The sequence below is a fragment of the Carcharhinus amblyrhynchos genome, chromosome 1 (assembly GCF_965287045.1).
Source record: "Carcharhinus amblyrhynchos chromosome 1, sCarAmb.v2.hapA, whole genome shotgun sequence".
In the NCBI taxonomy this organism is placed as follows: domain Eukaryota; kingdom Metazoa; phylum Chordata; class Chondrichthyes; order Carcharhiniformes; family Carcharhinidae; genus Carcharhinus; species Carcharhinus amblyrhynchos.
In genome coordinates this window covers 136,656,332-136,671,535 of record NC_137324.1, presented here as the reverse complement: position 1 = coordinate 136,671,535, position 15,204 = coordinate 136,656,332, and the positions used below count along the sequence as shown (strand labels likewise).

Sequence of the window (15,204 nt, the reverse complement as noted above, 5' to 3'; positions counted from 1 at the left end):
TGAGAAAAGCAAGATAAATAAATACAGATGTAGTGAGATGTTAGTAGTGGAGGGAGAACCAATTAAGGGTGTTTGGAAAACGATAGAGATCATCTGCTGTGGTGATCAGCAGAGTGGAGAAGCTGGGCTTAACGTGGGAGTGCAACTGGCAAAGTTGGGGTGGGTGGGGCAATCGGGACTGGAGAAACCTGCACAGCCCTGGACAAGCACTCCTGCTTTTCCCTTGCTCACTTGGAGTGCTAGAAGAGCTGCTCATCTACGGTAACAGATTGATTTGAAGTCTTCAACAGTTTTATTCATCCCACTTCTATTTCACTGAAGTTTGCTGGAAACCCAACATCCTCCATTGCTTGGGAAACTACACAGTTGCTGTTAATTTAAAATCATTCAGCTAACTGCACTGTTAGCCTATTAATACACGAGTTTGGTGTCAGAATACCCAAATAACTACACACCATCACTCCTGAATTCTCTCCTTTCCATTGGAGGCAGTTCATATCAAGATCATAGTTGTTATCAGGGCTCATTGGGTCAATATTACAAAATGGTGTATGGGCCTAATTCACAGCGGACAATGTGACATCTACTCATAACACAATGTTATTACACAAAAATACTTGAAGGGGAAAGTAATTTTCTCTTTCAAAAATGCAGTCACAACTACATCACTTGACTTCCTTTGTTATTCGTAATTTTACATGACCTTCAGAGCAACTGGATTTCACAATGACATTTTAATACAAAATGACAAAGTGGACTCCATAAAGATTTAAAATGTTCAATATTGTCAGATGCATGTCATACTGCCAAACAATAAATTCCCTTTTCGCTGAACCAAAAGCATTATTTTACTGATAAGAATAGTATAATAAAAATATTATGCAAATAAATTCAGCTTTCTAAATGAATCTAACAATACGCAACTTCAAAACTGACTATAGAACAACAGAGTACTTTTAAGAAATACGACTGCTCAAAATTTGCTGAAAAAGTAACAGCATGAGCTAGAAGAGTGAAACAGACTTAAAATGTAAACTGCTTCACTCTTCACAGATGCTGCCAGACCACTGGGATTTTTCAGTATTTTCTGCTTTTATTTCTGACTTTAATATTATCTTTTATCTATTTCTTATTTACTCTAAAATTTTAAGTACCCTAGGTTTTACATAACCAGACCAATGTAACTTGAGCTTTCCCCAAAACCATTCATGTGTACATTTTTAATGGCTACGCAGACCTAAGCCCGTTACTTCATTTCCACTTTTGCTCTTTTTAGGTTCTTTTCTCTTTACTTATGCTAAATCCCTCCTCCTCTTTTATTGTCATACCTCCTTTACTCCCCCTGCACCAACCTTTCAGTATCCTTCTAGTTTCCTATTTTCTTGGTGCTGTCCTTGGCTTGACTCAGATAAGCCTACAGTTTTCCTCAGTGCCTCTTTGGGGGCTCATTGAGTAAGCTGCAGTGGCTCATTATGAGCAGCAACCCCAACTGCCCATCACATGCTTTCATTGTCCTTTCCACCCAGTGCATCTTTTTAGGATTAATTTTGCCAATGTTCTTCCTTTTCAATTTACTCCTTCCACTGCTTTCCCTGTAGACTCTTACCAGAGGGGCAACTTTCATCATGCTGTATGTATCTCCACTGAAAATATCCATTCACTTGTGAATCAAATCTTTATCATCCATGAAGCTATTGTGGATGTTGGCATTGACATCATACACGTAACAGAAACCTGGCTGAGGAGTGATAACACCTTATCCTTAATGAAGCCTCCCTAACTGACTACATCTTCCATTAAATACACCCCAAGACTTGGATGACGGTGTGTGGCCAGATCACAACTTGCCCTGATGCCTTCCTCTACTCCTGTAGCACTTTCTCTTCCTTTTAGCATCTCATCTTGTTCCATCCCTCCCATCTCTTTCAAAATTGCTCTTTACCATCCTACCAAGTACAGTTAAAATTTTATCACTGAGATAGCTCTGCTGCTTTCCTCCCTCAACTGCTCCAATGACTGTTTTAACTTCAATGATTTCATCTTAGCCGAACCCATGTTTTCTTTTCTGAGTCTACTGCTCTTTGGTTCTCTCTAAATTACTCCCCGACCCATATTACAGCTACACCCCAAACTTGCCATCTCATTTGATCAGTTCCGCGTATCACTTGCGACCCAATCCTCCATACTCGACCACACCCTCAACTCAGCCTTTGATGCCCTAGTCCCCAGTAAAATCATTACTTGCTCTCTCATCTTGTTTACTCTATGAAGTCTAACAGACAAAGGCTTAAAATTATATAGTGGACAGTTGGCTTAGTCATCAATCACCAGATCTAGCTGGACCATACAAAATACTATTGGATACTTCTCGTCTGCTAAGACTACTCATCATCCCAGGATCATCATGGAATCAAAGGTAATCTTGGCTTCGTTTCTTTACTGCAGTCATCTTCCTAAACCAATCTACCTGTCTTCTCTACCTTCACTTCCAATAGTAAGTAAGAGCAACTCATAGACTTCTTTGTTAATAAAATCGCAATTATCCGATCAGATGCCTTGCCACTTTACTCCCTTCTAATTAGCCCACTTGTCCAAATCTCCTCTAAGTTTCCTCTTGTCTTAGCCTGAGCTTGCATCTTTCACCTGTGCCTATCCTATCTCCTCTAACATAGAACATAACAGCGCAGTACAGGCCCTTCGGCCGTCGATGTTGCGCCCACCAGTGGAACCAATCTAATGACCCTCCAACCTAAACTATTCCAATGTTATCCATATGCCTATCCACTGACCATTTGAACGTCCTTAAAGCTGGCAAGTCCACAACTGCTGCAGGCAGGGCATTCCACGCCCTTACTACCCTCTGAGTAAAGAACCTACCTCTGACATCCGTCCTATAATTTAAAGCTATATCCCCTCGTGTTAGCCATCACCATCCGAGGAAAAAGGCTCTCACTGTCCACCCTATCCAATCTTTTGATCATCTTGTATGCCTCAATTAGGTCACCTCGTAACCTTCTTCTCTCTAATGAAAAGTCCCTCAGCCTTTCCTCAAAAGACCTTCCGACCATACCAGGCAACATCCTGGTAAACCTCCTCTGCACCCTTTCCAATGCTTCCACAGCATTCTTATAATGCGGCGACCAGAACTGTACACAATACTCCAAGTCGGCCGCACCAGAGTTTTGTACAGTTGTAACATGACCTCACGACTTCGAAATTCAATCCCTCTACCAATAAAAGCTAACACACCGTACGCCTTCTTCACAACCTTATCAACCTGGGTGCCAACTTTCAGGGAGCTATGCACATGTACACCGAGATCTCTCTGCTCGTCAACACTACTAAGAGTCCTTCCATTAGCCCTATATTCTGTACTCCTGTTACTCTTACCAAAGTGAATCACCTCACACTTTTCCGTATTAAACTCCATTTGCCACCTCTTGGCCCAGCTCTGCAGCTTATCTATGTCCCTCTGCAAACTGTAACATCCATCCTCACTGTCTATAACTCCTCCAACTTTGGTGTCATCAGCAAATTTACTAATCCATCCTTCTACACCCTCATCTAGGTCATTTATAAAAATGACAAACAGCAGTGGCCCCAAAACAGATCCATAAGAAAAAAAGCAATAAGAAATAGGAGCAGGAGTAGGCCATCTAGCCCCTCGAGCCTGCCCCTTATCCTTGAGGTACACCACTTGTAGCTGAGCTCCAGGTTGAATATTTCCCATCAACCACCATCCTCTGTCTTCTATCAGCTAGCCAATGCCTGATCCAAACTGCTAAATCACCCTACCCTTCACAAAATGCATCTGCATTTTCTGCAGTAGCCTACCATGGGGAACCTTATCAAACGCTTCGCTAAAATGCATATGCACCACGTCAACTGCCTTGCCCTTATCCAACTCTTTGGTCACCTTTTCAAAAAACTCGATAAGGTTTGAGAGTCAAAATCTACCCTTCACAAAACCGTGTTGACTATCCCTAATCAATTTATTTCCCTCTAGATGATTATAAATCCTATCCCTTATAATTCTTTCCAAAACTTTGCCCACAACAGAAGTAAGGCTCACCGGTCTATAATTCCCAGTATGGTCTCTACTCCCCTTCTTGAACAAGGGGACAACATTTGTTATCCTCCAGTCTTCCGGTACTATACCTGTAGCCAATGACGACATGCAGATCAAAGTCAAAGGCTCTGCAATCTCCTCCCTAGCCTCCCAGAGACCACCTCCTGCTCCATCGACCCTTTTTTGATTAAGCAAGTGACCACCCAACCCACCCTCCTGGTCCCCAAGTTGGCTGATTTTGTTAACAATTCTCTCTTCCGGTGTTATCCTCGTCTCCTTTAAATTGGTAGACATTCCCTCTCTCCTAAAAAAAATCCTTGACCCCATCATTCTTGCAAACTACCATCCATCTCCAGACTCTCTTTTCTCTCCAGATTCCTTGAATGTCTTGCTTATGCCCAAATCCATTCTCAACTTTCCAGGAACTCCATGCCCAAATCCCTTTAAAAAGGTTTTTTCCTTCATCACAGTACTGAAACAGCATTTATCAAAGTCAAAGATGACATCCTATGTGACTATGGTAAAGGTAAACTTTCCCTCTCCATAATCTTGGCCTGTTGACACAGTAGACCGCACCATCCTCCTTTCACACCTCTTCAATGTCGTTTACTTGGGGTTAGGCAGCTCTCACGTGGCTCCATTCTAATCAAAGCCACAGTAGCACTTGCAATGACTTATCTTCCTGCTTCTGCATTGTTCCCTTTGGCATTCTCCAAGGATCTAACCTTGGCCCATCTCATTTTTCATCTCCATGCTGTCCCTTGTTGATGCCATCCAAAAGCACAATGTTAATTTTCATGTCTGTTGATGATACCTAGCTCTATCACACGACCGTCTCTCTTGACTTCTCCATGATTGCTAAATTATCAGATTGCTAATCTGACATGCAGCACTAAATTAAAATTCACTAAAGTTATTGTTTATTGTCTCCATTCCTAAATCCTCTCTTGTAACTGATTTTCATCTCTCTCCCTGGCGACAGTCTGAGATTAAACCAGTTTGTTTATAACCATGGTCATATTTAACATCAGGATAAGCTTCTGATTCATGCCATTTCCAACACTATGTATTTCCATTGTTTTAGTCATTTAGAGGATGTGGGCACTGCGGGCTGGTGGTCATAGCCCCTGAATGCATTCAGAGGCATTTATTGCTCATCCTTAATGGCTTGTTCGGTCATTTCCGAGGGCATTTAAGAGTCAACCACATTGCTATGGCCCAGGTAAAGATGACGGATTTCCTTCCCTAAAGTAATTAGTGAACCATATAGGTTTTTGCAGCAACTGACAATGTTTCATGGTCATCATTAGAGTTTTTAATTCCAGGTTTTTATTGAATTCAAATTTCACGATCTGTGATAGGATTTGAATTTGGGTCCCCACAGCATTACCCTGGGCTCTAGGTTACTAGTCCGGTGACAATGCCACAGCGTCACTGCCTCCCATCTCTGTAACATCATTTGACTTTGGTCTTAATTGGCGCTCTTCATCCCAAGAGTCTGTGCCTAACATGCCACTACTAATTCAAATTCCCACTGCCATTTAATGCTCATTTGAGCACTGGTTGTCAGTGGATGAGCCTTCTGTTCACCCTTGGAGAAAAACAGTTGCAGCATCAGAAGGGTTGGCAGTCCCAGAACTCTAATGTCTGGGATGGGGAGAGGTACCGCAAAACTGAGGGAATCTTCAGAGTGAGGTGCCTCCCACTTTCTGACCTTGATGGGGTAAAGTTTAAATGTCATTTTCCCACACTACTCACACCTGCCAGACTAAAAATTGAGGTGGGATAGGGCCCTTAAATGGCCATTAAAGGCCTTAACAGATGAAAGGATGGCATTCCTGCCCAAGGCCCTGCTGCCCAAATATTTGCATTATAAGGCTTAACCTGTAACAAAACCAACCAAATATGAGACTATACATTTAAAATTCAGCTCGCCTGAATAGAGCTCCCCTGTACCCAATTCCGTGTCCACCCAAGCCTGTGGGACTACTCACTCCCGCCCCTGCCACCTAGGGCATGATGTAGAGATGCCGGCACTGGACTGGGGTTAACACAATAAAGAAGTCTCACAACACCAGGTTAAAGTCCAACTAATTTATTTGACAGTAATCCCATTGGGGATTGGGGATATCAAATAAATTGGTTGGACTTTAACCTGGTGTTGTGACACTTCTTTCTGGGGCACGGTACAGCAGTGCAAATTCTGGGACAATTGCCTAAAATGCAAGACACTGGTCAACCTGGGTGGAGGCTTGGGAAAATAGTCTGCTACACAGAACCACTTGGCAAAATTCAATAACCAGCATGGCATATACAAGAATAAGGAAGACCAGTCTGATATCAAACATACGTGACACACAGAATGCAGAGGACTATTTGACAACAGTATCTGGAATTCTGCAGTTAGTTCCTAGTTAAATCAACTGCTCCCAGTAAATCTTAACCAACCAAAGCAAGATGACAATGTTGGACACAAATTGATTTCTAGTGGATTTCCGAGTTGTTCTCGTTGCTTCCATTGTGCATCAGTTATTCTGGTTAAATGCCAGTTAGATACAATTGCAGTTCTAAATCTGTTCTTGAATGATTTTTCCTTCTGGGCAATGCTCGAGCAAACAACAATTTATTTTACAACCAATTCATTCACTTTCATTCTAACTGTACAAAAGATCTCCTCTTTCCATTTTGTGTAATCTCTATGATGTTTTCACGTTCTTTGTTAAAAGACTATGCTGGTTTTGCATTCACTATGTTGCTTTTCAAAATCTGCATTGAATTGTGTACAGGTTAGATCACCAACCAGTACTTCTGATGGACCCAAGAGTTTTAACATTTGTTTGCACAGGTTAACTTTGGCAAGGATAACTTGCTGATTGCTGGATGGTTGTGAATTGGAATCCAAATTATTATCCTGTTGTTGTTTTTCTTACGCCCGAATTCAGGAATTTCCTTGGAGTAAAAGGGGGTTTGTAAAGAGCAAGAATTCTGTGAGCAGAATGAGGCTGTAAAGATGAGATTTCAGTGAGCAGAGTAGGGTTGTAAAAAGCAAGATTTCAGTGAGCAGAGTGGGGTTTGAAAAGAGCGAGATTTCAGTGAGTACAGTGGGTTTGTAAAGAGCAAGACTACAGTGAGGACAGTGGGTTTGTGGAGAGCAGGATTTCAGTGAGCAGAGTGGGCTTGTAAAGGGTGAGATTTCAGCGAACAGAATGGGTTTGTAAAGAGCGAAATTTCAGTGAGCAGAGTGAGGTTGTAAAGGGCAAGATTTCAGTGAGCACAGTGGTGTTATTAAGAGTGAGATTCCAGTGAGTAGAGTGAGGTTGTAAAGAGCAAGATTTTAGTGACCAGAGTGGGGCTGGGAGAGTGAGATTTCAGTGAACAGAATGGTTTGTAAAGAGTGAGATTTCAGTCAGTGGAGTGTGGTTTGTAAGGAGCGAGATTTCAGTGAGCAGAATGGTGTTGTAATGGGCAAGATTTCAGTGAGCAGAGTGGAATTGTAAAGAGTGAGATTTCAGTGAAGAGAGTGGGGCAGTAGAGAATGAAGTTTCAGTGAGCAGAGTGTGGTAGTAAAGGGCGAGATTTCAATGAGCAGAGTGGGTTTGTAAAGAGCGAGAATTCAGCGAGCAAAGTAGGGCAGTAAAGAGGGAGATTTCAGTGAGCAGAGTGGGGAAGTAAAGAGTGAGATTTCAGTGAACAGAGTGGGGCTATAAAGAGTGAAGTTTCACTGAGCAGAGTGGGGTTATAAAGAGCGAAATTTCAGTGAGCAGAGTGGACTTTGTAAAGAGCAACATTTCAGTGAGCAGAGTGGGGCAGTAAAGAGTAAGATTTGAGTGAGCAGAGTGGGGTTTGTAAAGAACAAAATTTCAGTGAGCAGAGTGGGGCAGTAAAGAGTAAGATTTGAGTGAGCAGAGTGGGGTTTGTAAAGAACGAAATTTCAGTGAGCAGACTGGGGCAGTAAAGAGTGAGATTTCAGTGAAGAGAGTGGGGCAATAAAAAGTGAAGTTTCAGTGAACAGAGTGGGTCTGTAAAGAGCAAGATTTCAGTGAGCAGAGTGGGGTTGTAAAGAGCGAGATTTCAGTAAGCAGAATGGGGCTGTAGAGAGCAAGATTTCAGCAATCTTACAGGGTCACAAGTTGATCACTGGCAAGCCAGCAAGATCAGGATCGCACCTGGTTTTTCACCTCTTGTGATTTTAACAGCTCTGCTTGACCGGTGAAATTGACGTCGCTCTCAGAAAGGGCAATTTAAATATTTATGACATCATTACCATGACATTAGTGAGTCCCGGAAGCTATCATCTGGGCTCACTTACCCTTATCTGCTCACCATTCAAGGTCCTCACTGGTCCTCTAGAGAATTAATAATGGTAAATAAGGAAATGGTAGATGAATTGAACAGATATTTTGCATTTATGTTCACTTTGGAAGATATAAACAAGAAGTGAAGGAAAGGGAGGTACTTAAAACAAATGCAATCAGCAGAAAAAGGGAACTGAGAAAATTATGAGAAGCATAAACTGACAAATTCCAGGGTCCTAATGGTCTTCACTTTAGGATCTTAAAGAAGTAGTTGCTAGAACAGTAGATGCACTGTTTCTAATTTTCCAAAATTCCCTGGATTCTGGAAAGATATCGACAGGCTAGAAAATAGCAAATCTAACTCAATCCAAGAGAGGGAGACACAAAGTATTAAGTTATAGGAACAGTTAGCTTAACATACGTCACAGGCAAAATGCTAGAATTGAATATTGGGATGTTCTTGAAGGGCACTTAGAAAATCTCAAATGGAATCAGTCAGAATCAACATGGTTTTTTGAAAGGCAAATTACGTTTGACAATTTAGGAAGGCTTTTTAGCAAGTAACAAGCAAAGTGGATAAAGGGGAATCTGTAGATGTGGTGTACATGGATTCCTAAAAGGCATTTGGATAAGGTGCCAACTCAAAGGTTACCAACACAAAAATAAGAACTCACGATGCAGGGAGTAACATATTAGCATGGATAGCGAATTGGTTAGCTAACAAGAAGCAGAGTAAGGACAAATGGATCATTTTTGGGTTGGCATCGTTTACCTGTGGAGTACCACAGGGATCTGTGATGGGGGCTCACCTATTTACAATCTATATCAATGATTTGGATGACAACATAAAAACATGGTTGCTAAATTTGCTGATGACATGAAGATAGGTAGTCAAGTGTGTTGTGAAGAGTACATCAGGAGTCTGCAAAGGGATATTGATGGCTAAGTGACTGGGTAAAAATTTGGTAGGTGAAGTAAAATTTAGGAAAATGTGAACTTGCCCATTTTGAGAAGAATAGAAAAGTAGCATATTATTTAATGGAGAGCGACTGCAGAACTTTATGGTACAGAGGAATCTTGTGTCCTGGTACATGAATTAGAAGAAGTTCATATGAAGGTACAGCAAGTGATTAGGGAGGCAAATGGTGTGTTGTCATTTAATGCAGGGAGAATGGAATATAAAAGTAGAATGGTATTACTACAGTTGGTGAGTCAACATCTGGAGTACTGTGTAAGGTTTTGGTCTCCTTATTAAAGGATGATATGATTGAATTCTAAGCAGTGCAGAGAAAGTTCACTTGACTTATTCCTGAGCTGAAGGGGTTGTTTTACGAGGAAAAGTTGGACAGGTTGTGCCTATGTCCACTGGAGTTTACAACAATAGGTGATCTTGTTGAAACATGGAAAATAGAAGTAGGATAAGGCCATTCTGCCCTTCGAGCCTGCTCCACCATTCACTTTGATCATGGCTGATCATCAAATTTAATATCCTGATCTTACCTTGCCCCCATATCCCGCAGAAACATACAAGATTCTGAGGGGTCTTGGCAGGGGGAATGGGAGAGATTAGCACTAGGGGGCACAGTTTAAAAATAAGGGGTGGGTTTTTATGGCCTCGCTCGACCCAAGACCAGAAAGTCCCATCCTAGGTTGACTGACATTTCAATTGTCTACCCCTCACCTGCTCTGATTCCATGGCAGGGGGAGAGTAGAATTCTGGTGAACCAGACTTCCAATTAGGATGATGATAAGGAAAGCTTTTCTCTCAGAGGGTCATTAGTTTTTGGATTTGTCTTCCCTGAAAAGCAGCGGAGGCTGGGCAATTGAATATATTCAAGGGGTATAGACAGATTTGACTATCTTGTCAATCAAGAATCTAAGGGTATCGGGGTGGACAAGAAAGTACAGTTGAGGCTACAATCAAATCACACGTGACCCAAATCACATACTTGGCTGAGCAAGCTCGAGTGGCCTACTCCTGCTTCTAATTTATAAGTCTGCATTCCCTTCTTTAAAGTCAAAAACTAATTTACCATCAGGGTTTTTCACTTTTGTTCTACGTCTACATATTTTTCTAATGTCCAAGTCTGTGAAGGAAGCTTTTAACGAAGTAAATATCCAAACTGTCATGAGGGACAATCAAATACATCTCATGTTAAATTCAGTATTAATTTTCAGTTCTGTTCTATGATTTAATCCTCTGGTTTCTTTTGCAGGAGATGCAGGTTTAACATTGCCTCTTTTGTACCAGTAGTTTATTTTTCTTTCAAGTTTTTAGCTGCTTTAAATTTTTGTTCTTGTTGATGTTCAGCTAAGAAAGCATGATATGCTTTCCACTTTGTTCACAGATTTAAAAAAAATATCTTTTTGCTTTTTGTCCTCCAATCGAGTTTGAGCTTTGTGAAATTCCTTTCTGGAAGCGACTATCTCATAATTTTGAAATTTTAATTTAAGTTCAAAAGCATGTTTTCTTCCTCAATTTAATAGTATCAAGACAAGGACTGGATTGTCTTTACCCACTCTCCTTCAAAGCATTCTTTCCTTCGTTTTATCATTAGCTTTGATTACTGATGCTATCTGCTTTGCCACACTGTGCTCATGTTTTTCTAGCAATTTTTAATTCAGATAACTTTAAGTCATCTCTCACTCTCATTAATTCTTTCTTTGCACCCTGGTGCTTCAATGTCCTTTTACAATTAGTCAGCTGAGTTTATTCTTTGGACACATCTTTCATTGAAATGTTAACTCTCACAGTAAGCTTAAAAAAAAATCAATGATTTCCTGTAAGTCATTCAGCTTTTCCAACACAATTTCACTTTCAATGGCTTTAACAGATGTTCCCAAAACCACTGGAGACAGAAATATCTTGCAGCTAGCCAAGTCATTTCCTAATAATAAATATATTTTGTTAATAAGCAAATTAGGAACAACACCTACAATTATAGGACCAGTAATTAAGCTATATTTTAAATTACCTAAATAAAGGTAACAATTTTCATTAATATCTTGTATCAGTATGTTTTATCCAGCAAACTTTGAGAGAAATTCCCGTCATATGCCAACATCACTGATTGGGCTGGAAACACTTCATCTTTAATTAGAAAACTTCCATAACTTCCTATACCCTGGCCTTGGTTGTCAATGAGTTGAAGAGAACCTACTGGCTTGTCATAAACTTTACTCAGAGGGTCAGTATTTTTTGTCAGAGCACTGTGCAACCTTACAAAAGCTACAGTCTTGCTTTATGATTTCCAACATTCACCTTTCATATGCCCCTCTTTATGATGATAGCTTGCTGGTTCTTGCGAACCAAATTTCTCTTCCTAACTATCTCCTTTGCTACTCCGAGGAGGGTTTTTCCTTGCATCATTTTCCATTATCACTCCAGTTTCTCTAACTTTCCATGCAATGGCCTGTTGTCTAGTATTATTGTAGTATCCTGGATCTTAGAACTTAATGGTCTTTCAGGTGGTACCTTATTCCCAAGGGACATTATTTTTAAAGCCTTCCATTAGAATTACCTCTTTTAAGGTGTTTAAAGTCTGTTTTAACCTTTGTTGACCCTTACCAGCAACCAAATACTACTTCATTTTCACTAACAAACTTCATAGAGTCTGACTCTGTTCCTTCCTTAAATTTTTGTCTGCAAGCCTCCAGCAGTAACTCATAGGCATTGGGAACAGCAGATTTCAACATAGTCACCAGACTGTTTATCTGAAAGAGATTCGCACAGGTCCAAAGCTTTTCCTACAAATACACTGCAGTTAATAGTCCAATTTTTTTTGGCCACTGCAGTTTCATAGCAAAGTTCCCAAATGACACAAAGTATATTTCAACTCCTTCCTCACTGAATTCAGGGACTAAATGAATATTCTTTGCCAAATCAAACCCAGGAGTTAATTTCCTTTGAGAAAGTTTTCCCTTTTCTTTTTCTTTCTAATTTTTCCCTTTCTGCAATTCTAATTCAAGTCTTCTTTCATTTCTTTGTTCTCAAATTTAAATTTTTGCCTTACTCTAACTCTTTCCAATTCAAATTGTTGAACCCTGGCTAGCTCAACATCAGTGCTGTCAGAATCACCCATCTCTTCCTCAAAGTTAAAGTGCTGAGCCAAATCTTTAAGAATCTCTGCCTTTTTTGCTCCTGCATTCAACTCATTCCCTAATTTCTCTGCTACAGCTTTCAGATTAACCTTTGTTAGCTGTTGCAAGACATTAACAGGCAAATCTTCCAAAAATGTCTGAGAATTAAAAATGACTGTATTGAATTTTCACTGAATACAGCTAAAGTAAATGTGACAATTGGTTTTCAAGGATGAGGTCAGACAAGGATGGAGGGGTGGAAGCAACTCTTGACCCTGCTGCTCTTTTCATCCATTCTCATACGGTCTGATTTAGATTTCTGATTTTTCCCTGGTTTATGGTCACATTTACTTTAGCTGTATTCAGTGAAAATTCAACACAACTGTTTTTAATTCTCAGGCATTTTTGGAAAGAGAAGATTTGCCTGGTAGCGTCTTGCAACAGCTAACTATAGTTAATCTGAAAACTGTAACAGAGAAATTAGGGTTTGATTCCATTCATAAACATTAAATTTTCTATATTTCTCATTATTTTCTGAACTACTTATAAGCCTCCATTTTAATAGATGCTAATTTATTAAGTTTCAATTTAGTTTTAAAGCCACTTTATCCATGACTAAACTTTGATGCACTCCCTTTCTGCCACACAACAAGGATTTTCTTTTAATTCCTTTCATATCGCAATTGAAAATCTATTGTTCTGTTTGCTAACTTCTCTACCTGGTTGATTTGGGTGTGATTTTGTTTTATCTCACTGAGCTTGGTCGTCTGAAATCTAAGTTCGCACTATCTTTTGCTATTTCACATTGAATTTATATTGTTGGGGTCGCTATTTTCCAACTGTTCTCCATTTTCACATCATTATTCATCTTAGTTTATTTCCCCAAATTTAATCTTTCATTGTCAGGGTTAGATTTAGGAAACAGTCTTGAATACATTCAAATATCCTTGTCCCACTTTGACCATAAATAACCTCCCCTTGCTTGGCCCTAATTCCCACACTCCATTGAGTTAAATCAGACGGTATGAGGATTCGGATCAACTCAGAGTTTGAGTTTCAACCCGGAATGCAATCCATCCCCTCCATCTGTACAAAATTGATGATTTGCACTTTTATCTCAGTCCCATTCCTGCTGAAATTTTTATTGATGCTTTTGTTACCTCTAAACTTGTCGAGCTCAACATTCTCCATACCAAAGTCCCATCCTTTTCCTTTCATAAACTCCAACTTGATCAAAACTCAGTTGTCTGCACTCTGCCTACAAATCTATCACTGTCACCATTGCTGAACTATACTGATTATATTGTAATGCATTGAACTTGAAATCTTCATCTTCAAATCTTTTAGTAGCTCATATCAATATACTTTTGCAATCTCCTTCAGCTTTTATGTTATCTCCTGCATTCTTTGCCTTTTTCTCTGCTTTTCCTTTCCAGTTCATCACTGTTAGCCCAAGTGTGAGGCTATGCACTTTGGAAGGAAGAATAGAGGCACAGACTATTTTCTAAATGGGGAAATACTTAGGAAATCAGATGCACAAAGGGACTTGGGATTCCTTGTTCAAGATTCTCTTAAGGTTAACGTGGTTCAGTCGGCAGTTAAGAAGGCAAATCAATGTTAGCATTCATGTTGAGAGGGCTAGAATATAAGAACAGCGATGTACTTCTGAGGCTGTATGAGGCTCTGGTCAGACCCCATTTGGCGTTTTATGAGCAGTTTTGGGCCCCATATCTAAGGAAGGATGTGCTGGCCTTGGAAAGGGTCCAGAGGTTCACAAGAAATGAAGAGCTTGTCGTATGAGGAACAGTTGAGGACTTTGGGTTGGTACTCATTGGAGTTCAGAAGGATGAGGGGGGATCTTATTGAAACTTACAGGATGCTGTGAGGCCTGGATAGAGTGAACGTGGAGAGGCTGTTTCCACTAGCAGGAAAAACTAGAACCAGAGCGTACAACCTCAGGCTAAAGGGACAATCTTTTAAAACATGGATGAGGCAGAATTTCTTCAGCCAGAGAGTGGTGAATTTGTGGAACTCTTTGCTGCAGAAGGCTGTGGAGGCCAGGTCATTGAGTGTCTTTAAGACAGAGACAGATAGATTTTTGATTCATAAGGGGATCAGGGGTCATGAGGAAAAGGCAGGAGAATGGGGATGAGAAAAATATCAGCCATGATTGAATGGCAGAGCAGACTCAATGGGCCGAGTAGCCTAATTCTGTTCCCTATGTCTTATGATCTAAGTTTCAACAGCTTTGGTTTAGTTCCTTCAAGTACTCTTCCTAAAATATTCTATCTTGTCATCTCACTCCACATTTAAAAATCTTAAAATTAATCTGGCAGGTTTATGAACTGAAAGACCATGACTCAACATTAGTTTCTCTTTATTTTTCCCTTTGCAAAACACTTAGGAAGGTTTCCCTCATTGACAGGGTTCAAGCAATTGTGATCTTTGTTCAACATCTCTTTCTACTGGTACATGCATGTCTTACTAATACCATTTTTTCAACTGTGCTGTTCATAATAACAAACAAAAATCTACCACAATCTCCAATGACTTAAGAATGACAATCACGCTAGTTTGGAAAAAGGGTTACTTTAAAACAAAAGAAAAGTTTGCAACGGAAGTAGCAAGACTTTGAAGTAAATTCAACTAAATGCATTATAAATACAAAAACAAATAAATAACAGAACAAAAAATGCAAAACATAATATTTTTCTTGAAATTGCCATATGTCTGGTTGCACTTTGTGCACAGGGGATTTTA

General features: G+C 40.0%; 1 protein-coding gene across 4 annotated transcripts in view; it reads right to left on the bottom strand.

The window, feature by feature from the left end:
* slc10a7 (solute carrier family 10 member 7) overlaps positions 1-15,204 on the bottom strand; it is a 363,006-nt gene that overhangs the window by 122,788 nt on the left and 225,014 nt on the right. The window lies entirely within an intron of this gene.